This window comes from Octopus sinensis, linkage group LG2 (assembly GCF_006345805.1).
Source record: "Octopus sinensis linkage group LG2, ASM634580v1, whole genome shotgun sequence".
Classification (NCBI taxonomy): domain Eukaryota; kingdom Metazoa; phylum Mollusca; class Cephalopoda; order Octopoda; family Octopodidae; genus Octopus; species Octopus sinensis.
Window position 1 is genome coordinate 53,236,019 of NC_042998.1, and position 25,882 is coordinate 53,261,900.

The 25,882-nt window shown below is 36.6% G+C and overlaps 1 long non-coding RNA gene across 1 annotated transcript in view; it reads right to left on the minus strand.

Moving 5' to 3' along the window:
- LOC115232518 overlaps positions 1-25,138 on the minus strand; it is a 293,191-nt gene extending 268,053 nt beyond the window's left edge. Inside the window, exon 1 of the long non-coding RNA XR_003883638.2 lies at positions 23,821-25,138. This is a non-coding gene — a long non-coding RNA (uncharacterized LOC115232518). The remainder of the gene's footprint in view (positions 1-23,820) is intronic.
- Positions 25,139-25,882: the final 744 nt, after the last annotated feature.

The following is a 25,882-nucleotide window of genomic DNA, read 5'->3' on the forward strand; positions in this document are numbered from 1 at the left end:
GGATGTTATGGTCACAACCAATGTATATTTCTACATATATACCCAATCAGGGATGACGTGTGACTAAACATCAGCACTGTAATAGTTAGTATTTGATTTGTAAACAATAATATGTTTATGTTGAAGTCAGCAGTTGTGACGCTAAGAGTTTGTTATTAAAACAGCAAGTTGTAAGATGTGAAAGATGAACAATGCATAAAGTTTTAAGAAAGTATTTATTTAACGTTATGTAACAAATACCTTGCCTCGACGGGCAAGTTTAGATACATCCAAAAGCATGCGAAGTAAAGTTTGTTTTTGTATCCTCTTCATTGTTTAGTAGTAATTGCTGAGACAGATAGAATGATGGTGTAAGGGACAGAATTAGAGCTAGAGAGAAGTATAAGGTGTCGTCTGACAGTAAACTTCTTTTCTCCCTCTGACCAAGGTTGGTCAGCCAGACTTTGTTGAGTTGTCATGATGTGACTGACTTGGTTGAGTCATCACCAGCTGGTGACAAACTGATTTTTGCTTGGGATGTGCTGGTTTATATAACTATCCAGAACGATAGATATATCATTGAGAACAATAGATTTAGTTGGTGGTCTTGTTATCTATTCTAGCTTTTTGTGAAGTAGAAGAGGTTAGAAATGGTCAAGTAGTGAAGACATTATTTTGGCCAAGCTAAAGGCATCTGGAAAATGTAAAACTGCTGTCAGAGAAAAACCATTGTTCCATCATGGGAAAAGTTCTGTAGCAGTGTTAATTTAAATTTGGCTGTGGTGGATCGAATCCACTTCGTGCATGCAAGATCCACTACAGCACTAACAATGTGAGCATATCTCAAGCCAACAAGGAATCTCCTATGTGAACTCTCAACCTGCTTAATTTACAACCAACTCTTCCTCAAATTCCACCTAACTAAAATAAGAAGGGTACTTTAGATGATATTATCCCTGATATACCATGTTGGAAATAATAAACAGATGGGAAGGTCATGTCAGTAAATAATGTTGATCATAAATTTGTAGCTCAATCAGGAAAGACAAAGCTCAGCTGCAACAACAACAACAACACTGTTCATGTATCACATATATAAATCTATAATAATATTGATTTCTAACTTTGGAACATGAGCACAAATTTGTTTCATGGGGAGGATACAATCATATCAACTGTATTTATTTTATTGATGCACCAGAAAACTTAAATGAAAATCAACACTGGCCTGATTTGAACTCAGAACATAAGTGATGTTATTAAATACCTCAAAGTATTAAATCTGATGCTCTATTGATTTTGCCAGTTCATTACCCTTATCTATGATAAGCATAGCCACAAGGTCACAAATTTGAATGAAGGGTGAGACAATTAAAGCAATTCACTATATATCATCATCAGTTAACGTCTGCTTTCCATGCTGGCATGGGTTAGGTGGCTACTTATTTTATTGATTACAGAAAGATGAAAGGCAAAACTTCTCTCAGCAAGTTTTAAACTCAGGATGTAAAGAGCATTACTAAGCAGTGTAAGACATTTTGTCTGATATTCTAATGATTCTGCCAATCTATATTGCCACAGCCATAATCACTAACAATATTACCCCTTTCAGTACTATATTTTTTTGATGGAATGCTCTGCCTTTCTTTCGACTAATTGCGAAAATAATAAAGAAACTAGTAAAATATCTTTGTCATTATTATAATTGTATTCAAAACATAAATTAACATGAAATTTTGCCATTCACAATCTCATTAATTACATGCTCATTCTGCTTCAGGATTTAATTTAGATCATCAAGCACAGAAAGTTTGTATCATAAGATCCAGGGCTGGTCTCAGGCAGGTTGATATCATAAGCAGATAAGGCGGCAAGCTGGTAGAAACGTTAGCACGCCGGGCGAAATGCTTAGTGGTATTTCGTCTGCGATTTCATTCTGAGTTCAAATTCCGCCGAGGTCGACTTTGCCTTTCATCCTTTCGGGGTCGATTAAATAAGTACCAGTTACGCACTGGGGTCGATATAATCGACTTAATCCCTTTGTCTGTCCTTGTTTGTCCTCTCTGTGTTTAGCCCCTTGTGGGTAGTAAAGAAATAGATATGATAAGCAGAGATAATTCTGAACAAAAGACAGTGCAGTATTTGATCACATCTTTCTATGCTCTGAGTTTTAATCCTGCTGAGGTCCGTTATCTCTTTCGTTTTGTTGAGGTTGATAAAAATGCATGAATTAACTACTAGAAAAAAATACAAATGACTGGTACCTCTGTAGATCCATGATCTGTGAAGGAACAACTACATTTGGGACAAACAAATGTGAAGAAATGGAAGAAAAACGAAGAAGGAGGAATGAGACACAACTTTGACCCAGACCAGATTTCCCCCAAAAGACAACTTGCCCAACTTGCAGAAGATCCTTCAAAGCCTAATTGGACTAATTGGCCACCTTTGCGTGCACCAACAACCCAACATGGACTAGAGCAAAGACCATCATCCTATGAAGAAAGAGAGATAACCACAATGAGGAGAAAATTTAAAATAGATTTAACCTTTTAGCATTCAAATTGCTCTGTCAAATGTAAAGCTTATTTATTCTTGTTGCTTTGTATTATTATGTAGCTTTAAGATTTCAGTGAGGTGATTGTTTATTTTTAGAATGACATTGTAGAACAGGTGTGATAGGCCAGATCTGGCCAGTTTGAACATAAAACAGCTGGACTATTTAGGCTGGATATGGTCTTCTGTACCTGTGGCACGTAAAAGGGCACCATTCGAGCGTGATCATTACCAACGTCGCTTCACTGGCACCTGTGCCAGTGGCACGTGTAAAAAGATTCGAGCGAGTTCATTGCCAGTACCGCCTGACTGGCCCCGTGCCGGTGGCACGTAAAAAGCACCCACTACACTCTCAGAGTGGTTGGCGTTAAGACGGGCATCCAGCTGTAGAAACTCTGCCAGATCAAGATTGGAGCCTGGTGCAGCCATCTGGTTTGCCAGCACTCAGCCAAAATTCGTCCAACCCATGCTAGCATGGAAAGCAGACGTTAAAAGATGATGATGATGATGATTAACTGACTTTACCCTTCCTGCAAAATAAAAGGGTTTGTGCCTGTGTTACAAATCAATATTAAGAGAAAATTCCAGAGAGCAACACTATAAAATAAACACTTCCTATGAAAGTTAGTTTCTTATGAACCCCTTCTATTACTTTCATTTTTTTTTTCAGTTTATATTATTCATTATATATTTATTTAGTTTGTCAAATAAAACTTAAGTGGCAACTGAATGTTAAGGTGTGATTTGTATATAAGAAGCTATCAAGAAGTAAATTCCATACATTGACATCATAGTGACAGGATTTAGTTTGGGAAAATTTAAAGCTGATGTGATTGTCGGAGGGATTTAAATTTACATACATACATACAAGTGTGTATATGCATGTAAATGTCGATATTTATGCAAGTGCTTCTATGTATACGAGTGTCTGTGTGTGTGTACTTAAGTGCGTTTAGAGACTATATTGCTGTTATTTGGGCGCATTTTATATTATAGCTTAGATGTCAATAGGCACTGATTATGTATGTACCTTTATGTAAACATGTCTGCTGCATGCATGCACACACACACACACACATATATATAGTTGTAGGAGTGCTTGCGTGAGTGTATACACATTATAGGGATAGAGAGTGCATATATAAATACACAAAATACACATATAATATATATACATACATATAAATATACATTTAAATGTATATTGTGCATGTATAACATACATACAAATACAGACATAAATACAAATATGTATACAACTTCATTATATATATATATATATACCTTTCATTATCTTTTACTTGTTTCAGTCATTTGACAGTAGCGAAGCTGGGGCACCACCTTAAAGGGTTCTGTTGAACAAATCGACATCAGTACATTTTTTAAAACTTGGCACTTATTTCATCAGTCTATTTTGCTGAACCACTAAATTAGAGGGATGTAAACAAGCTAACAGCAGTTGTCAAGAGTTGGTGAGGACCAACACAGAGACACACATACACACACAAATATATATATATATATGTATATATATATATATATATATATATATATATATATATATACATACATGTGTATGCATGTAAAATTTTGCATACTTTATAAAAAAATTTATATATAGGCACAGGAGTTGCTGTGTGCTAAGTAGCTTGCTTACTAACCACATGGTTTTGGGTTCAGTCCCACTGCATGGTACCTTGAGCAAGTGTCTTCTACTATAGCCTCGTTCCAACCAATGCCTTGTGAGTGGATTTGGTAGACAGACACTGAAAGAAGCCCATCGTACATATGTATATGTGTGTGTGTCTGTGTGCCTGTGTTTGTCCCCCCAACATCGCTTGACAACTGATGCTGGTGTGTTTATGTTCAGCAAAAGAGACCGATAGAATAAGTACAAGGCTTACAGACAATATGTCCTAGGGTCAATTTGCTCAACTGAAGATGGTGCTACAGCATGACCACAGTCAAATGACTGAAACGAGTAAAGGAGTATATATGTATATATATATATATATATATATATATATATACAAACACACATGTATAAACAAAATTTTCATACATATACAAATTTCAGATATATATGTGCATATATATATATAGACAGACTGACAGATAGATAGATAAGTAGGTAGATAGATAGATATACATACATACATACACACACATATAAATATATAATACACACACACACACCTTCTACATTCTATCTGCCGGCATTTATGCCTGTGTGTGTGTGTGTGAGTGAGTGTTTACTACTATACTTTGCCAATAAATATCTTAATGGTTGTGCATAGACACATTAGACAAATCTAGAGGAAGCATGTCAGCTGTAGTTTATAATGATACATAGCTTCAAGCAGTGAAGTATTGTAGGAAAGGTATTTTTTTTCCAGTTCAGTATGGAAATGGTAAAAAGGCAAATGAAACAGGAAAGCATGAGATCTATAACAAATATACACACTCAATAATTACCAAATCAAAATAGATGAACATCAATGGAATTTGTATCTTTGTGGTACCAGTGCTGGTGGCACATAAGAAAACCATCCGAACGTGGCCGTAGCCAGTACCGCATTGACTGGCCTCCGTGCTGTGGGCACGTAACAAACACCATCCGATCATGGCCGTTCGCCAGCCTCGTCTGGCACCTGTGTCGGTGGCACATAAAAAACACCATCCGAGCGTGGCCGTTCGCCAGCCTCGTCTGGCACCTGTATCGGTGGCACATAAAAAACACCATCCGAGCGTGGCCGTTCGCCAGCCTCGTCTGGCACCTGTGTCGGTGGCACATAAAATCACCCACTACACTCGGAGTGGTTGGCGTTAGGAAGGGCATCCAGCTGTAGAAACACTGCCAGATCTGACTGGCCTGGTGCAGCCTTCGGGCTCCCCAGACCTCAGTTGAACCGTCCAACCCATGCTAGCATGGAAAGCGGACGTTAAACGATGATGATGATGATGATGATGACCTACAGTAACATACAAGCATACACATACAATGGTGTGGTTGAAAGTTTCTGGCTTTGGGTAACAGAAAATACAGGAGGATCAGTTAATTACAACTTCATTTACTATATTCCCCTTTCAGATTCACACAATTGTTGCAGTAGTCCTTCAGTTTTTCTAAGCCCTGTAAATGAACGCAGAAGGTTGGGCCTCCAACTAAGCCTTTTGTGATACCCTTGAAACCAGGAACTTTTAAGCAAGCCCCTCATGTATGTATGCATACATGATTGTGTGCGTGTGTATGTGTGTGCATGTGTGTGTGTATATATATACATATATATATATATATATATACTAATTATCTTTTTTAATAATTTTGATATATATTTAAATAATATAAATTAATTAATCTTATGCATTGGCTTAAGTTTTTCATTGTATGATTTGCCTAATAGTGGTTTTATCTCTAATTTAATATTATATATATATATATATATATATATATATATATAGATATATATATATATATATATATTCTTTAACTTTTACTTGTTTCCATCATTGGACTGTAGGAATCCTGTACACCATCTTGAAGGGTTTCAGTTAAACCTGAGTACTTATTTTTTAAGCCTGGTTGCTTATTCTGTCAGTCTCCTATGCTGAACCACTAAGTTAGTGGGACATGGACAAACCAACACTGGTCAAGTGGCAGTGGAGGCACACACAAACACCAAAGACACACACACATACATACATACACATATGCACATACATACATGATGAGCTTTCAGTTTCTCTCTACCAAATACACTGACAAAGCTTTCTTGGTAGGCTTCATGTTATCCAATGTGACTGAACCTGGATCCATGTGATCAAGAAACAAATTTCTAGTACAGATACACACATGCACACACACATGCACACACGTGTGCACACACACACGCACACACACACACACACAGAGTCTATACCATTCAGCCAAATGACCCTTGACAAAAGTGGCCAGCAATCCATTGCAGAGAACTGAACACTATATCTCTCAAATTCTGGCTGAGCACTCTATACTACTGAGTTAAACAATTGATATGCGTGTATGTATATACAAGTACAACATTGATTTTCCAGAATCTTTGGCACCAAAGCCATTCTGGATCACTGAGTTTTCCACACCAGGTGTGTTCACAAATATTAAATTTACTTAAATAATCAAATAAAATATAGGTATATATATATATATATATAACAGATACAATTTTATTCATATTGGACTGTGCAATTACAAGTGAACTAGTCTGGATGCTGCAGGAATTGAAATTCCTGCTTGTAAATTAGTGCGGATTATAAGAGTTTCTGGGCCACCAGTGATCAGAAAGTTGGTGTTGTACCCGTGTGTGTATATCTACACACACACACACACACACACACATACACACACAAAATATATAAGGAATTTTCATCGACTGACATAAAGTAATAGGTATGTACTATGAGCGCTCAGTTAGGTTTACCACTAAAACACTGGTTTGAACTGCAACTAAAGGTGTGATTTTGAGACTGCCTATCAGAGGTGGCTATAAGTAGTTTATCCTTGAGCAGCTTTTTCCTTTTTAATTTAATGTATGTATGAGCACACTCAAAAACGTTTCATATAAACAATGTTGAAGAATATATATTTAGATACATATGTATATGTGTGTGTATGTGTGTATATATATGATGTTCTAGACTATAGTCATTTTACATCCATTTTTCGATGCCACCAGGATCTGGACAATACAAGAGAATCTGATAAGCTGGAAGATCACATTCTGCTCAGAAGCCTCACTTTTAACCTGGTTTCTATAACTGAATGCACCTCCTAATACCAACTATTTTCCCACAATGCACAGGGTGCATTTTTGCAATGGCACCAGCACTATGGAGGTTGTTTGTATCCAACCTTTTGAAACCCTACATTTGTTACTCAATTCGAATTATCAACCATTTAGAGTGTGTACTAGATTTTTTTTCTTTCCATGGCACAGCACTTGAGTGGTTGCTTGCCACTCACAAGGTGAAAGAGTAAAAGCTAAAGTAATGGAAGAATTATTGCAAGAAGATAGATAGAGAGAGAGAGAGAGAGAGAGAAAGAGAGAGAGAGAAAGAGAGAGAGAGATATAGAGAGAGAGGGGGAGGATGGTATTAAGTGGGAATAATGGAGGAACAGAAGAGAGAATGGAGAGAGAATGAGAGTGAGAAGACTGAGAGATATTTAGAGAGAGATGTACATAGGTGGATGAATGTGTTACCAGACACAGACAGACATTGGTATAAATACAGAGAATGAACAGCAGCACAGAGAGAAAGATAGCTAACAGAAAAAAATAAGTTCAATAAAGAATGTAAGAATTCACTAATTTGAGTAGAATTGATTGATGCAACATTGACTTTAGTGAAGAAAAATGACAGCATTAACATTGTCAATTTCCTTTATCTTCTACTATTAAGTCTCTTAAATTTTTCTCTCAATCTCTTCTCACCAACTTTCTTCCTTCTTTCTCTACATAACACATATTTGTCTTTCATAATTGGGTACATATACACATGTCTGCATGCATACATATGTATATTTCTTTATTACCCACAAGAAGCTAAACATAGAGGGGACAAACAAGGACAAAGTATTAAGTCGATTATATCGACCCCAGTACTCAACTGGTACTTAATTTATCAACTCCTGAAAGGATGAAAGGCAAAGTCGACCTCAGCGGAATTTGAACTCAGAACGTAACGGCAGACAAGATATGGCTACGCATTTCGCCCGGCCTGCTAACGTTTGTGCCAGCTCACCGCTATGTAAAGTGAGATTCATATTAATGTACACCTGCATATACATGTGTGTGCATGTATATGTGCACATGCATAAAAGCATAATGATATAGTATGGCAGATAGGTATTTATTACAAATCTTCATCCAAGCATTCTCATCTGTAATGTCCAGCCATCTCAGGTTTAACCACGCAGTGAAGACCTTCCCAACGGACACATATCTTCATTATAGCAAAATCTGGTCTTTCTCTCTTCTGGGTTACTTTAGTTACCAACAAATACAAGCTCTCTGCAATGCTCAGGTAAAATCCACAATGGAGTACTGTCTTTAAATATGGGACTGTGCCGCTGCTGGGCATGCAAACAGCCTAGAAAGCATCAAAGGGCCACTGAAACTGATTAGCATAGAGTCACACACCATCATACCCCAGTCTTGGGACAGGAGTTGTCAATGTGTATATGTGTGTGTGTGTGTTTGTGTGTTTATGTTTGTGCCCCCAACATCACATGACAACTGATGCTGGTGTGTTTACATCCCCGTAACTTAGCGGTTCGGCAAAATAGACGGATAGAATAAGTACTAGGCTTACAAAGAATAAGTCTTGGGGTCGATTTGCTCGACTAAAGGCAGTGCTCCAGCATGGCCACAGTCAAATGACTGAAACAAGTAAAAGAGTAAAAGAGTAAACTGTAGCCTGGTATGTACACAATTACCTAGTACAGATTTTTGCATGGAATAAGGAGCTAAATTGTAAAATCCATGAAGCTAAAAGGATAAACAATACAGAAAGAGTTGAAAAACACTGTGTCACACTGTTGCTGAACCTGACAGAAACAGCAGCAACCCTTGCCATTTTTTACGAAATAAAACACAACAGGAATACTTTTAATCGTAGGTTTGCTCAAAGACTTAACTAGGAATTGAAGAATAGTATCCTTCTTATTGATATCTCTAAAGTGATGGGAACAATTATTGTTGATCATCATGGCATCATAAATATTCTGTTTAGCAGTTACTTTTCAATATTTATTGAGCCAGAACCATTCAGAAGATTGTTCTTGTTGCTATTTTCTACATAACGCAAGGTTAAAAAAATGGTCTCAGCTTTAGAAAACTATTTGAAAGCCAATAGCAATAATACTCAGTATAAACAGAACACTTGATGATATATGTCATATATGCAATCTATCAAGCCAACAAGGGTGGTTCGACATGGTTACTCATGCTATTAAAAGTAACAGTTAAATCTCGCTTAACTAATGTCCTAGAGTCTAATAAAAAAAAAAGGACATTTTAGAAAGTGTAATCATGGATATAGGGAAAAATGTTATGATCACAGATAGAACATGCTTGATCACAGCTGTTCTTGAACAGGGTTAAACGATAACAACTGCACAAACAATCTAACCACCACCCAGTATAAGAGCAAGACCTTCCAATGAAACATGCTCTCCAAAACTAAACCCCTGGATATTAAGTTCATTTTTTCCATCACAAACAAATTACAAGAGCTAGAGCCCACAAAGAAAATGGTTTATCAACAGGTTTCTATGAAGTCATTCAGCTTACTAGAAATTACAGCTAAATCCCCCTCAGATCATACATCCTACCGTTATAAAAATATAGAAGAGGTAGATTACATAAGTAAATCTTGGCCATATTCCTAACAAGACAGGATGGTTACAGTTGAAATTCTTCTGATTAGAGGTGTACCCTATCAGGGCTGATATAGAGTAAAAGCAACAGCTAGGGTTCATTTCAGTTAGTAATTCCTAACATTTAAGGCAGTGAGCTGGCAAAATCTTTAGCATGCTGGGCAAAATGCTTGGTGGCATTTTGTCCATCTTTATATTCTTTAAATTCCTCTGAAATCGACTTTGCCTTTCATCCTTTTAGGGTCAATAAAATAAGTACCAATTGAATACTGGAGTCAATTTAATTGATTTACCCATCCCTGAAAATTCTCTCCCTGACCATGTTTTTATCTACAGTCTAAAGAATTTCAAACTGAATATCAGCAATACCAATCACTAAGGTCTTCTAGGACAGCCTGCAAAGGCTCAGGTGCCATCCATATTCTTTAAACTAAATATGTATTTTCAGAAAGTTGTATGAAGTATTTTTGTAAGATTTTAACAGCTGAATGTTGAGTTGATGGATAATGTTGGTCAGTCCGTCATGTGATGGGATGGACGTCAAAATGTGGGTACTTAAAGGTAAAGAGCCAAACTGTGAGCATGTTTCTGCTACAAATTTATAATATACAGACATGAAAGCAACTCTGTGTCATCAGACATCTAGAACTATCTAGGTTTATATTTGTATTCACTGAATAAATGGATTGTTGAATATAAATTAATTCACAGATTATTTAGTTCTCCAATTTATGATTACACATATATATATTCAGTAAACAGAATTTGCCAAGATGAATATTACTTTTTTCAAAGCTTTACTTGTTTTTATCTCATCATTATCATTAAATCAATTATGATTTATTTCCTTGCAGCAACAAAAGTCCAAATAATGTCATAACAGCAAATTTTTTTTTAACAACCCAGCTGACCTGTATTGTTTTCTTTATTCCAGCCTTTCAGCTATCGGCTTCATATTAATATGAAGCCTGAAGGCAGCCAGATAGTGACCTGACTAATAATTTGTTTCTTATATGATTGGAAGTCACTTTCATCGCAGATGAAGTAAGCTGTCACACAACACTGTATCAGACAGCAGAGCCAGACATCTCTCACAAACAATGCTTTGGTGGCATGTACCATGTTCTTTCTAATTGTTTTAGACACCTGTGTAGTCACAAGCAACATAAACAACCTCTTGGATCTTCTCACCCTTCACCAAGTGGAATATCCAAGATGTGCTAGTTGGAGAGAGAGAGAGTTGCATCAGTATAATAATGATAATGAAATTATTGTATACAGTGCTCAGGTGCACCACAACTTGTCAAAAGTGCATATAAAGTATATGCAGTAATGTACAAATATCTGGAAAGTGAACAGTGTATGAGTCAGATACATGGTTGCGTGTGTATGGAGAAGAGAAAATCAGGTGTAGTGTTGGTGAATCTCAGGAAGCATGGAAGTTTTGAAGGATGCAGTGCTCCGCCAACTAACAACTGATGTCGGCAGTTTGTTCCATACTTCAGCAACTCTTAGCATGAAAAAATGTTTCTGAAAGTCATGGAAGTTGTGCTATTTTCTGACTTTGTAAACATGTCCATGGGTGTTAGACACGTGGAGTTTGAAAAGGTGCTCAGAGTTATTGTTTGTAAGATGGTTAATAATTTTATGGGTGTCTGCCAAGTCAGCTGCCAGACGTCAGTGTTTTAATGTATCCATGCCCAGAGAAGTAAGGCGTTCAGAATATGGCAAATGCCTGATAGAGGGTATTCTCTTGGTTGCACGTCGCTGAACGGTTTCCAGACGATTAATATGAACTCATTACAGCTGATCATACTGGAGCAATGTGAAGGGAAGTGCCTTGGCCATGTTAACTCTTTAGCATTCAGATTATTCTATCAAATGTATTGTTTATTTATTCACATAGTTTTGATTTAATCATGCATTATCTCATAGCTTTGGGATTTCAGTGATGTGTCTGTATATACTTTTAGAATGACATTGTAGGGTAGATGTGAGAGGCTAGACCTGGCCAGTTTGAACATGAAACAGGATATTTGGGCTAGATATGATTGTTTAAATGCTTGAAGGGTTAAACCAGTTGAGGTAAAAATTCTGCTACTTCCAAAATGGAAAATTTGAACTATAAGGGTTCTACACCATTTCCATCTATCAAATTTCCAATAGTAGAGCTAGGATGAGGGGGATGTCTGCTCTGGGTGATGTTTTTATGAGGGAAGCACTTTTGGGGGTCTGCTTTATAAGTCTGTATAGGTTTAGGGGTCCTATGATGGGGATTCAAATTTAGGGACTGTCCTGAGCAGCACACACATGCACATACACACACATTAGATACACCAATGCAAATTTCATTCCTATCACTTTGGTTATTTCATAGCTATGATGAAGGACATTTGCCAAAGATATCATGCAATGAAATCAACACAACCATACTTGAATCAGATAAACTCTTCAACAATAAAGAGCTTAGAAATAGTAAGCTTAGCATAAATTAAATTCAAGCTCTTTAAAGTACTTTACAAGAGCTGTAATCAGTGGCAGGTGCCATATGACCAGTTGATTTAACCTGGCTTCTCAACCACATGGTTCTGGGTTCAGTCCCACTGCATGACATCTTGGGCAAGTGTCTTCTACTATAGCCTCAGGCCGACCAAAGCTTTGTGAGTGGATGTGGTAGACAGAACCTGAGAAAAGCCCTTCATAGATATGTGTGTGTGTGAGTTTTTGTGACTGTGTTTGTCCCCTATCACCATTTGACAACTGGTGTAGATATATTTACAGCCTTGTAACTTAGCTGTTAGGCAAAAGAGACCAATTGAATGAGTACCAGGATTTAAAAAAATATAAGCACTGGGGTCAAAACATTATATGACTAAAAGTTCTTCAAAGCAGTGCCATAGCATGGCTGCAGTCTAATGACAGAAACAAGTATGAGATAAAGGATACATAGGCATTGTTCCCATTAATTTTGAAAACGAAGAACTTAGCAAAACAACCTTGTCATTATAAGGCTGGTATTTAGAACATTAAGCAAAACAGAATTTTGAGGGAAGATTTTTAATTTAGATCACTTTAAACATAGTCTTTATCATAGAACTAGAGGTGATCTCAGGTGGGTTGGTATGAAAATGGTTGGCATAGGTGCAGGTGTGGCTGTGTGGTAAGAAGCTTGCTTCCTAACCACATGGTTCCAGGTTTAGTGCCACTGCATGACACATTGGGCAAGTGTCTTCTGCTATAGCCTCAGGCTGACCACAACCTTGTGAGTGGATTTAGTAGAGAGAAACTGAAAGAAACCCGTCATATATATGTATGTATATATATATATATATATATATATATATATATATATATATATGTATGTATGTATATATATATGTGTGTGTGTATGTGTGTGTTTATTGAGCCTTTTTTTAAGATACGGGGGCATAAAAATCAGTTGTCAACCATGTGCTGACAAAGACATGCATGGATGCACACACACACACATTATATATATATATAATATTTAATCTCGTGAGTGGACTTGGTAGGGAGAAACTGAAAGAAGCCCGTGATGTATATATATAAGTGTGTGTGTGTGTATGTAAGTGTGTGCCTCTGTGTGTGTGTGTGTGTGTGTGTATGCATGTGTGGTGTGTGCATGTGTGTGTGTGTGTGCGTGTGTATGTGTCTGTGTTTGTACCCCACCACCGCTTCACAATTGGTGTTGGTGTGTTTACCTCCCCATAACTTAGTACATCAATATAAGGGACCAATAGAATAAGAACCAGGCTTTAAAAAAATAGAAAAGTATTGGGGTTGATTCATTTGACTAAAAATTCTTCAAGGCAGTGCCCCAGCATGGCCTTAATCTAATGACTGAAACAAGTAAAAAAAACACAAAGATACATTCATTTATATCCGTGTGCATAATGGAAGTCTCAGAAAGTGAAAGGAAACTTGCACTGGCAGATGCAGAGATTGCATGTTCTTGACGTCAACAGGAAATTAGAGTGACATCAAAATACTGACTATCCTAGAAGAAAACCAGACAACAATCCTAAAATCAGCTAAAACAATGTTGTAGTCTTCTATATCACTCTGGCATAACTGAAGCAATGACAAGAAATGAAAGAGAAGTAATATGAAGTAGGAGGTGTTAAAGTGGCGAGCTGGCAAAATCATTACCATGCTAGAATAAAAAGCTTAGCAGTATTTCTGGTAACTTAACGCTCAGAATTTCAATTCCACCAAGGTCATTTTTTTGCCTTTCATGCTTTCAGGGTTGATAAAATAAGTACCAGTTGAACACTGGGGTCAATGTAATTGACTCAACCCCTTACCCTGAAATTGCTGGCCTTGTGCTAAAATTTGAAACCAATATGGGGTAAGGTGTCAAAAATGAAGACAACACCATCTTACAGAGTATGAGCTTACCTTTGTTAAGAAATAAAAAATATGTTATATTTATTCTTTAACTTGTTTCAGCTACTGGACTACAGCCATGCTAGGATTCTGCCTTGAAAAGTTTAGTTGAATAAATCTACCCCTTTACTTATCCTTTTTATGCTTGGTACTTATTTTATTGAAGACTTTTTTTAACTTACAGGGACATAAATATCAGTTGTCAGCCATGTGATGATAAACACAAGGACATGCATGCATGCACACACACAGACACACACACATTATATATTCTTTTACTTGTTTCAGTCATTTGACTGCGGCCATGCTGGGGCACTGCCTTTAGTCAAGTAAATTGTCCCCAGAACTTATTCTTTGTAAGCCTAGTATTTATTCTATCAGTCTCTTTTGCCGAACCACTAAGTTATGGGGTCATAAACACACCAGCATCAGTTGTCAAGCGATGTTGGGGGGACAAACATATACACACAGACATACATATATATATATATATATATATTATATATATATATATATACACACATATATATAACTATAAATATATATATACACATATATATACATACACACACACATATATATATATATATAAATATATATATATGACAGGCCTCCAGTTTCTGTCAACTAAAATCATTCACAAAGCATTGGTCAGGTGAGGTATGTAGAAGACACCCAAGGTGCAACATGGTGGTCCTGAAGAAAACTTAAATGAGTGTATGTGTATCTGTGTGCATGTATGTAGAAAAGTAAAGTTACCTTCTCTAGTCATGTTGAGTCATAAGGACCAGTTTTCCAGTTTCATGGCATATACATTCCCCACTCGGTTAGGACACTGGTCTATCACCAGATTACTCATTTTTGCCAGCTGAGTAGACTGGAGCGATGTGAAATGAAGGGTTTTGCTCAAGAACACAATGCATCACCCAGTCCAGGAATCAAAACCACAATCTTATAATCATGGGTCCAACACCCTCACCACTAAGCCACATGCCTCCACAAAATATAAACATATATATATATATATATGTGTATGTATGTATGTGTGTATACATAGAGAGAGAGTGAGAGCTGGGTTTTAGACTTGAGCTACAATAAGTACTATAGTCAGGAGAGCTTATATAGTATGCTGTATACAGTCATAAAGCATGAAATTTATGATAGCTCAATTTTAAATCTGATGTATATTAAACGATATTTATATCTCTCACTGGATAGAGTACTTCTGTGGTTGATCCCATATATAAAGAGTTTTCACTCATCACTGCATCTCACTTCTCAACATCTGAAGTGTTTCCTCTCCACCAGACCCTACTAGCCACAACATTCAGTCTGTCTACCACAGAACATTTTTTTTTTCCTACAACCATCATATTTCAGCAACTCGAGAGAAATGTTAATCGCACAAGACGCAGAGGGTTTGCAAAGAGGTCAGGAGTTAATCCTTTCCTCCAGAATAAACTGATGTAATAAAAATATACTTTTCACATTCAAAGATGCATTCTGATCTTGTGTACATCTTCATGTGAATATGGAAAGAAACAGATAATTTTTCAGATAACAACCACTTCCACTCCCCATTTCACACACCTCACCAAGAAGGAAAAAAAAAATGGTTTGAAACTAGTAAGACGGAAGTATATTTACACCAAAGGAAGGATGTCTACAGCTATATGAGAAACCAGAAACTAGACAAACAATATATCTGCCTAAATGTGTGTATACGTTTAATGCTTATGTTTGAGGGAGTGTATGTGTGTGAAATATATATAAATATATATATGTTTCTTTCTTTTTCTCTTTTACTTGTTTCAGTCATTTGACTGTGGCCATGCTGGAGCACCGCCTTTAGTCGAGCAAATCGACCCCGGGACTTATTCTTTGTAAGCCCAGTACTTATTCTATCGGTCTCTTTTGCCGAACTGCTAAGTGACGGGGACGTAAACACACCAGCATCGGTTGTCAAGCAATGCTAGGGGGACACAGACACACACACACATACATATATATATAAATATATGTACATATATACGACGGGCTTCTTTCAGTTTCCGTCTACCAAATCCACTCACAAGGCATTGGTCAGCCTGGGGCTATAGCAGAAGACACTTGCCCAAGATGCCACGCAGTGGGACTGAACCCGGAACCATGTGGTTGGTAAGCAAGCTACTTACCACACAGCCACTCCTGTATATATACACATCTTTGTTTCTCTTTTTTATTTGTTTTACCTTTCAAGGCAGAATACTAGCATGTGACCATGCTGGGGCAATGCCTGGAGGAATTATTTTATTCGAACAAATTGACACCAGTACTTATTTTTGTTTTTATCAGTCTCTTCAGCCGAAATGCTAAGCTGCAGGGACATAAACACACCAGCACCGATTGTCAAGTGGTGGTGGGAGACAAACACAGACTCAAAGACACATGAACACACACACACACACGTCCATTGTCTAAATAATTCTTTTTCTGTTGCATTTGCATTATTATTTCATTACGTTACATTTGTCTGATAGTCAAAAATCCTTCTCTGTTATTTATCTGTATTTGTAAATGTGTAATTATTTTCCTTCTGTCGTATAGCCGAAAGGTGTTCATCTGTTGTATGTGTATAATTCTAGCTTTCTTGTTTTTGTTTGCATTCTTGTATACATTCATTTGCTTTTCCCAGAAGCTTAATGCTTTTAGCTAAAGTCTCTGGCACCTACTGAATTTGAGTGGTCTCAGAGGTATAAAAGTGTGAAACTGCTAGGATTTTCCAGACACTGACTGATGAGGAAATCAGCTGTGTTCCGTATATCTTTTTTTTTTGTCCTGTTTGTTGCTTGTTATGTTGTTGCCTATTTTTCTGCATATTGTGTTTTGTTGGATTTCCATTTGTTGAGTTCTTTCTGTCCTACCCTTGATTTATATATATATATATATATATCCTCATCATAATCGTTTAACGTCCGTTTTCCCTGCTGGCATGGGTTGGACGGTTTGACCGGGGTCTGGGAAGCCAGGAGGCTGCGCCAGGCTCCAGTCTGATTTGGCAGTGTTTCTATTGCTGGATGCCCTTCCTAACGGCATCCACTCTGTGAACACACACAACTGCCTTCTTTCAGTTTCCGTCCTCCAAATCTATGCACAAGGCTTTGATCGGCCCAAGGCTACAGTAGAAGACACATGCTCAAGCTGCCAAGCAGTGAGACTGAACCCAAAACCATGTAGTTGGGATGTAAACTTACCACATAACCTTGCCTGCTCTGCCAAGTGTATGACTAACAAGAATGACATTGGCTGAGGTTAGGGTAAACCTTTGCATTGTTCTGAAAATCCAAGAGATACAATGGTAGAGAGAATGTATATAAATAGAAGGTATAAGAATCATGAGGTGGCATATTTTCAACTACCATGAATTGTTCTGGGGGGTTAGTCTGTTAGCTCCCTTTTCAGACCCCTTGTACATATGGTAATATAAACACACATACACATATATACTCATATGTATATTAATATGCATGATAATATTGATGTAATATCTATTATATAGCTAACAAAATCATGAAACATCTGTATGGAATGAATGTCTACTCTCTCACTTCCCTTGTATGTTCTAATTTTGTGTATATCAATGTTGCAAAACTGGGTAAGACCATCTGGTTGATAACTAATGAAGAATTAGGGACCTTCTGCGTTGGATTTCTGTCCTTTTGTATACTCAGTATATATCACAATCATGGGGTAGTGAGTTCGATTCCCGCACTGGGTAGCATGCTCCGTTCTCGATCAAGACACTTAATTTGATGTTGCTCCAGTTCACTCAGCTGCAGAAATGAGTTGCGACGTCCGTCACTGATGCTGAGCTGTATTGGTCTTTGCCTTTCCCCTTGAAAAACAGAGGTGGCATGGAGAGGGGAGGTTGGTATGCATGGGCGACTGCAGATCTTCCATAAACAACCTTGCCTGGACTTGTGCCTGGGAGAGTAACTTTCTAGGTGCAATCCGATGGTTATTCATGACAGAAGTGGGGCTTTACTATGTATGTATGTTTGTATGTATGTGTAATTCTATGGACATTTGTGACTGAAGGGAGTCTTTTAAGATATATATATATATATATATATGCTAACTTAAAAGCTGCACTACATGTGGGCTTTTAAGCTGGCTTTTGCAGAGGGCTAATTGGGCTTGTAGCCCAAAACTAAAAGGAAAAATAATAATACAGCATTTATTGGCACCCTACCGATATAGTATTACTTTGAATTCAGTTGAAATGGAAAACTTGTATTCGCAAATTTTTGGAGTTCTACTAAAATTTGAGTTTTCAACTGTTAGCATATAGCAAATCCTCATCCAGACCTGATCCCAATGCTGGATGTTCAAAATGAGGGACAGATTTTCAATCTTCAGATCATCCTAATTCCAAAAAGGTATAATATGTCTATGTAGAGCAAATGTAGACTGAGATACAGATGTCCCAGATGTGAGTGAATTTGGTAGATGGAAACTGAAAGAAGCCGTTGTGTGTGTATATATGTGTGTGTGTCTTTGTATCCATGTTTGTCCCCCACCACCACTTGACAACCGGTGATGGTATGTTTACATCCCTGTAACTTAGAAGTTCCTCAAAGAGACCAATACTACTAGGCTTAAAAAAGATATAAGTCCTGGGGTCAATTTGACTAAAATGCGTCAAGGTCATGCCCCAGCCTGGCCACAGTCAAATGATAAATAAATAATAAAAGATAGGTATGTATTTATTTATATGAATATGTGTATGACTATGCACATGTGTCCTTCCTTTCTGCCTTGGCTCCTCAGCTACAGATAGATTCATAGGCACACTTTCAAGGCATCATGATATATCTTGAAAATTTTAAACAGGATGGAACCTATCCCTGTCCTGATTTGAACACGGGGGATTTCTGCTAATGAGTGATAGAAAGCAGAATCAGCCTCAAGCACTGTATTGGTGCTTAATTCATTGTTCCTGAAAGGGTGAAAAGTGAAGTTGACTTCCACAGGATTTGATCCTGGAGTCAGAACACCGGCTATACACCATCTATAATGCTTCGCAGTATATGTCCTAACAACTCGGTCAGTTTGTTGTGTGTGTGTGTGTGTGACTGAGTGATAAGAAGCTTAGTTCCCAACCACATGGTTGTGAGTTCAGGCCAGCTACATGGCACCTCGGGCAAGTGTCTTCTACTATAGCCCCAGGTCGACCAAAACCTTTGGTAAACAGAAACTGAAACAGGCCCGTCATGTGTGTGTGTGTGTGTGTATCTATTTTTGTCTTCGTGTTTGTCCCTCCCCACCATCGCTTGACAGCCGGTGTTTTTTTGTTTACGTCCCTGTAACCTAGCGTTTCAGCATAAGGAACCGACAGAATAAGTCCAAGACTTGAAATATAAGCACTGAGGTCGATTCGCTCGACTAAACTCAAGACAGTGCCCCAGAATGGGCGAAGTCCAATAACTGAAACAAAAGATACATGCTTACAAATACAAATATTTCTCTCTTTCTCTCTCACTCTACATTTATATATGTATGTATTCATGTATCTATGTGTATATGTATTGTGAATGCGTGTGCTTGCGTACATGTATGTGTTTGTATACGTGTACGGTTCAATGTTTATGCATATGTAGATAGAACGTACACGAAACTGCATTTGTGCAATAGTAAATTGAAGGAGTTGCTTATATCTGCAGTGTTGCATATATGTGTGTATGAATGTTGTCGGCGTGTGCATAATTTTGCATGCATACAATGCATACTTCTTTGTTTGTGCATGCAGGCAAATCCGTTTAATCACTATTTATACAGTTATCTATTGCAATCAATTCACATTCACACACACACACACACAAACGCGTACACAAGTATTATATATATTTAAAGTATATGGAAGACAACGCATATGTTATGTACGTGTGTGTATGTATGTGCATTCATAGTCAAGAATGCATGTATGTATGTTTTTATTAAAAAGTGTTTACGTATCTCTTTCTCTCTGCCTCTCTCTCATTCATTCTATCACCGGTTCATATGTGAGCGCATATTTGTGTGTGTGTGTGTGTGTGTAGAGAGAGAGAGAGATCGAAGTAAATTATGCACACACACATGCTCTATAATTATAATTATTGCAACCATTATTATTATTATTATTATCAAGTGCAAAATGTTTTACTGAGTGATTGAAAAATTGAGAGAGTCAGACAGGCAGGACGTTATAACTGGGGAAAATGGCACAAAAGATGCTGTTATAAAAGAGCAGTGAAAACGGAAGCATGTGATAGAGACGTTCAGGATAAATGGTTAAGTTTGAATGAGCAGAATCACCGGGGTTAAAAAAAAAAAAAAAAAAACAGACGAAGAGACAGGACGAATAGAAAAATAAAAGTAAAGAAAAGAAAAGTGAGGAAGAATATGTTGCTATTTCTCGAATGAGATGGGGGGGGTCTACCGTTTGTCTTCCAATAGTGGCTTCCCGAACTTTTTTATTTTTACCCCTCACTTTAATGCAAACAAATACATCAGCGGCTTTTGTGTGTGAGTGGTGTCTACACCATACATATAATATTTATAAGCTAAAACATAAATGCGATATGCAATTTACAGAATTCAAAATAATTTTATATTTGTTAAATTTAATAAATGAACCGTAATCATCAATGAGGACCATGAACTAAATGTTGTTTTTTTTTCCTGATTTATTTTTCTTATTCTTCCTTGTGTGTTTGCATGCACTTTAGATAAACATCCTATTTCATTACAGAATGCATTTAAGTTTCTTTCGTTTTACTGATTTGTTTGTTTATTTATTTATTGTTCCGTTTTCCATTTAATAAAGTAACTGGGCTTTCTTTTTAGAAATCAGTTTGCATTTTTCACATTTATTTTTCCTAGAATTTTATATTTGTCATACACCTAGCTATATTTCATAGTATACCTGTGTGCTACAGATCACCGCATGAGAATCACTCTATGAGAGTGAGAGAAAGAGGCAGAGAGGAAAAGATAGACAGATGGATTGAATAAGAGAAGCATACAGATAGTCAGACAGACAGACAGATATACAAACAGACAGATAGCTAGACAGCTACACTAAGATAGATAGATAGATAGAGAGAGAGATACATACATTCATACATACATACATACACACACACAGATAGCTAGATAGATAGATACACAGATAGGTAGATAGACAGACAGATAGACGGATAGATAGACACAGATAGATAGATAGATAGATAGATAGATAGATAGAGACAGATAGATTGACAGATAGACACATACATACATACATACATACATACATAGACAGACAGAGAAATGGATAGATAGATAGATAGATAGATAGATAGATAGATAGATAGATAGATAGATAGATATACAGATAGATATACAGATAGATATACAGATAGATATACAGATAGATATACAGATAGACAGACAGACTGATAGATATTGAAAGATTGAAGATTTTCAAAGAGTTGGTGAGATAGAATGTTTGTATGTCTTGCTTGGGAAGGAAAGAGGGAACGACGAAGGGTTTGTAAAAGCTGCAACAGGCTGACAGGCATTTCAGAAAAACGATGTTATATACAAATAGAAGAGTGTTGCACACAAACACATAAACACCATGTGTGTGTGTGCGCGCACGAGCACTCATAACTGTGTGTATACGTTTGTGTTAATACATAAATGTGTGTGTGTGCGTGTGCACTTCTGTTTGCGTGTGTATATGTGTGCATGAACTTATATTTGTGTTTATTTTCCTTGATTCGTGCGTGTGTGTGTGTGAGTACCATTATTTGTGTATATACATTGATGTGTATGTGTGTGCACGATTAGATTGAGTGTGTACGTGCGTGTACTTATATTTGCGTGCATACATCTAAGATTCAAGATTGTGTGTGCGAATATGTGTGTGTGTATACATGTGTACACGTATCTGAGTGTGCAGATTTATATTTGTGCATGTATGTGCGTGTGTGCACCTATATTTATATTTATGTATGCGTGTGTGTATATATATATATATGTGTGTGTGTGTGTGTGTGTGTGTGTCCTGTACCCATATATGCATGTATATATACATGTAGAGGTAGGTACGTACATACATATATGTATGTCTATATACATATGTTTTATTTATTAATTTCTGATATATATATATATATATATATATATATATATATTATATATATATATATGTTCGAGTGTGTTGTGTGTATGCACTGATATTTGTGAGTATAATATGCGTCAGTACACTTATATTTGTATGTGCGTGCCTGTGTGCAGATATGTGTCTGTGTGCGCATATATATATATATATATGTGTGTGTGTGTGTGTGTGCGTGCGTGTGTGTGTGTTGTGTGTGTGTGTGTGTATGAGAGCACATATATATGAATGTGTGCAACTAAATACAACCCGAATACGCATATCGTAGAGAAAAGAAAAACACAAGGCAAAGATGACAAGCAGACGAAAACGAGTTGAACGTACAATAACGCATTAAATATGATAAAACTACTTGTAGAGTTATTAAATAAAACTGGTGTAATTTTTACATTGAAGTAAATAACTAAAACACATATAAACATTCTTATATGAAGATACATGGTTCACTTTCTGTTACAGTATAATGTGATTTTTTTTCTTCTCCCCACCAATGGATATGTTTACATATGTATGCATATTCGTATGAGCTCTCAAATACACACGAATATGTGACAGTGTATATACAAACGAATATGTGAATATATATACACACGAACATACAGACAGACAGATAGATAGATAGATATATAGAAATATGTATGCACACATAATATATATATATATATATATATATACAAGTAAGTATGTAGAATTATATATACACACACGCACGAATATCTATAGAGACAAAAATGTTTGCACATACATACACGAACATATTACATGTATTCATATATATATATTATATATATATATATATATATATGCATACATACAAATATGCCTGCATATACATAAATACAAACATCTTTGATGTATGTTTGTATCAAATGTGCACGACTAATGTGTGTATATATGTGTGTGTGTGTGTGTGTGTGTGTGTGTGCATGTATACACACACAAATATGCATGCATATACATAAATACATGAATATCTATATGTATGAATATATATATATATATATATATATATATACATATACGCATACATACAAAATATGTATGCGTATGCATACATATTTATATCGAATATCTATAAGTACGAATGTATATATATATATATATATGTATTACATGCACATATTGTATGCATGTACATACATACACGAATATCTATCTATCTATCTATCTATCTATCTATCTATCTCGATAGATGGAGATAGATAGATAGATATATATAGAGAGAGGGAGAGACTCTGAAAGAGAAGAAATGATATTAAAGTAGAAAAGAACTGTGACTTACACATTTTCGGTAGCAAGTGTTGTGAATAAACGATTGACCACCGCAAAGAAGGCTGGAGGAAATGATTCTATCCCAGCTGAGAGATGATCGTTTGTTGTTGATGATACTAGACACTAGTCTCTGTATCAGTAGTAGTAGTAGTAGTTGTAGTAGTGGTGGTGGTGGTACTTGTAATTTGTACTAGTAGTAGTAGTAGTCGTATTAGAAGTGATTATAAACGCCACGGTCTGTGTTGCTTGCAGTATTTAGTAACCTTAGTCGCACTAGTGAACACTGCTTTGAAGTGTGTTTGTATCAAATGTGTAAGACTTATTTCCTGATGCACACACACACACACATATATATATATATATATATACATCTACCTATTTACATATGTAGATTATACACAAAAATTATATATATATATACGTACGTACGTACCTACGTATAGAGAGTATAGTCCTTGTATTTAGGTATATGTGTGCATGTGTCAGTAATATACGTTTATATGCATGTGTATGTGTGTTGGTTGTACGTATAGTAAAGTCCTTGTGTTTATATAAGTGTATGTGTGTGTGTGCGTGTCAGTGTGTAATACGTATATGTACGTGTGTGTGTGTGTGTATGTTACTTGCGAAACTGAAAGGAACGTATCGAGAGTCAGGGAAGAAAACACGAAAACTAGTTTTGCATCGAAGCTATTATTATTATTTGTATAGTTTTTATAGTAAATTGAGAATCATCCGTTGCATGTGTAGTACTACAAGTAGTAGTAGTAGTAGTAGTAGTAGTAGTGGTGGTGATAATAGTGGCGGTGGCGGCGATGGTGCTGCTGATGTGTGACGGCAAAATAAAAAAAATCGTTACCGGGATTTTGTAATGATAGCAAGCGATGATGATGATGGTTATCAATTTAGTGGCGGTGCTAGTCCGGCTAAAAGACAGGCACCTAAGCTAAGTTAATGTGTCATCGGCGAGGCAATCAGCGCCAACCAACGTATAAGGAATTCCCTTTCCTCATCATAAAGCAGCGTAACAGGTAAAAACGAACGTTACTTCCCCGACGAAATGACACACACGACCAGCTTGCCTGTGTAATAATGTGTGCATGCGAGTATGTGTGTGTGTATGCGTGTATGTGTGTGTGTATGTGTATTTATAAAATACTTATATATCTCTGACTTCATGTGCTTAACTGTATTCACGTTTGTTTACTTACTTCTATGTGTGTGTGTGTGTGTGTGAGAGAGAGAAAGAATCTTTACTGTTAGTGAGGATGAGTAAAAGGAACTGGGATGTTTATATCGTGAGGCTACGGAACTCATTTCACACAAACACACACAGAGGTCACTAGTTTCATTTTCTATATCTGTATCCATCCACGCATCTATCTATCCATCTATCTATCTATCAATCAATCTATCTATCAATCAATCTATCAGTCAATCTATCTATCTATCTATCTATCTATCAATCTATCTATTTATCTGTCTATCTATCTAATCGATTATCTATCTACATAGAGATCGTAATATTCATACATATACACATATATGTGCGCGTGTGTATATCATAATTAAAGAAGAAGGGGGATGAGGTGAGAGAGAGAGAGAAAGAAAGAAAGAAAGAATAAGAGAGTAAGAAAGAAACAGAATTGAAGGATTACGATAGACGTTTTCTGATACGTCGGCGTGCGCACGTGCCACAATCAAGAGCTTAGAATTGTCAACACAGAGCAGTGTTTGACAATTGCTGTTGATATTGTTTAACCCCAGGTCACTCAACCGCAATCCTACTTTCCCATGCTTGTCATGTTACGCTTATCTTATTTTGCCTTATTATTTATTAATTTTGATAGTAATTATTTACTGTTAGTTTTGATCCCTTGTGTAGCTTAGCCCTAATTTATTATTCAATGTGTCCTTCCCTTTGTAAGACGGCAGAGTGTTTGCGGCTGCTATTTTTAGCAGAACGAACCGCCACATACAGGCTCTTTCGTTGGCAATTATAGTTTGTTAATGTCGTTCGTTCATTGCTCATTATAGCAATTGTCACAAAACAGAAAACAAGGAAAGAAAGA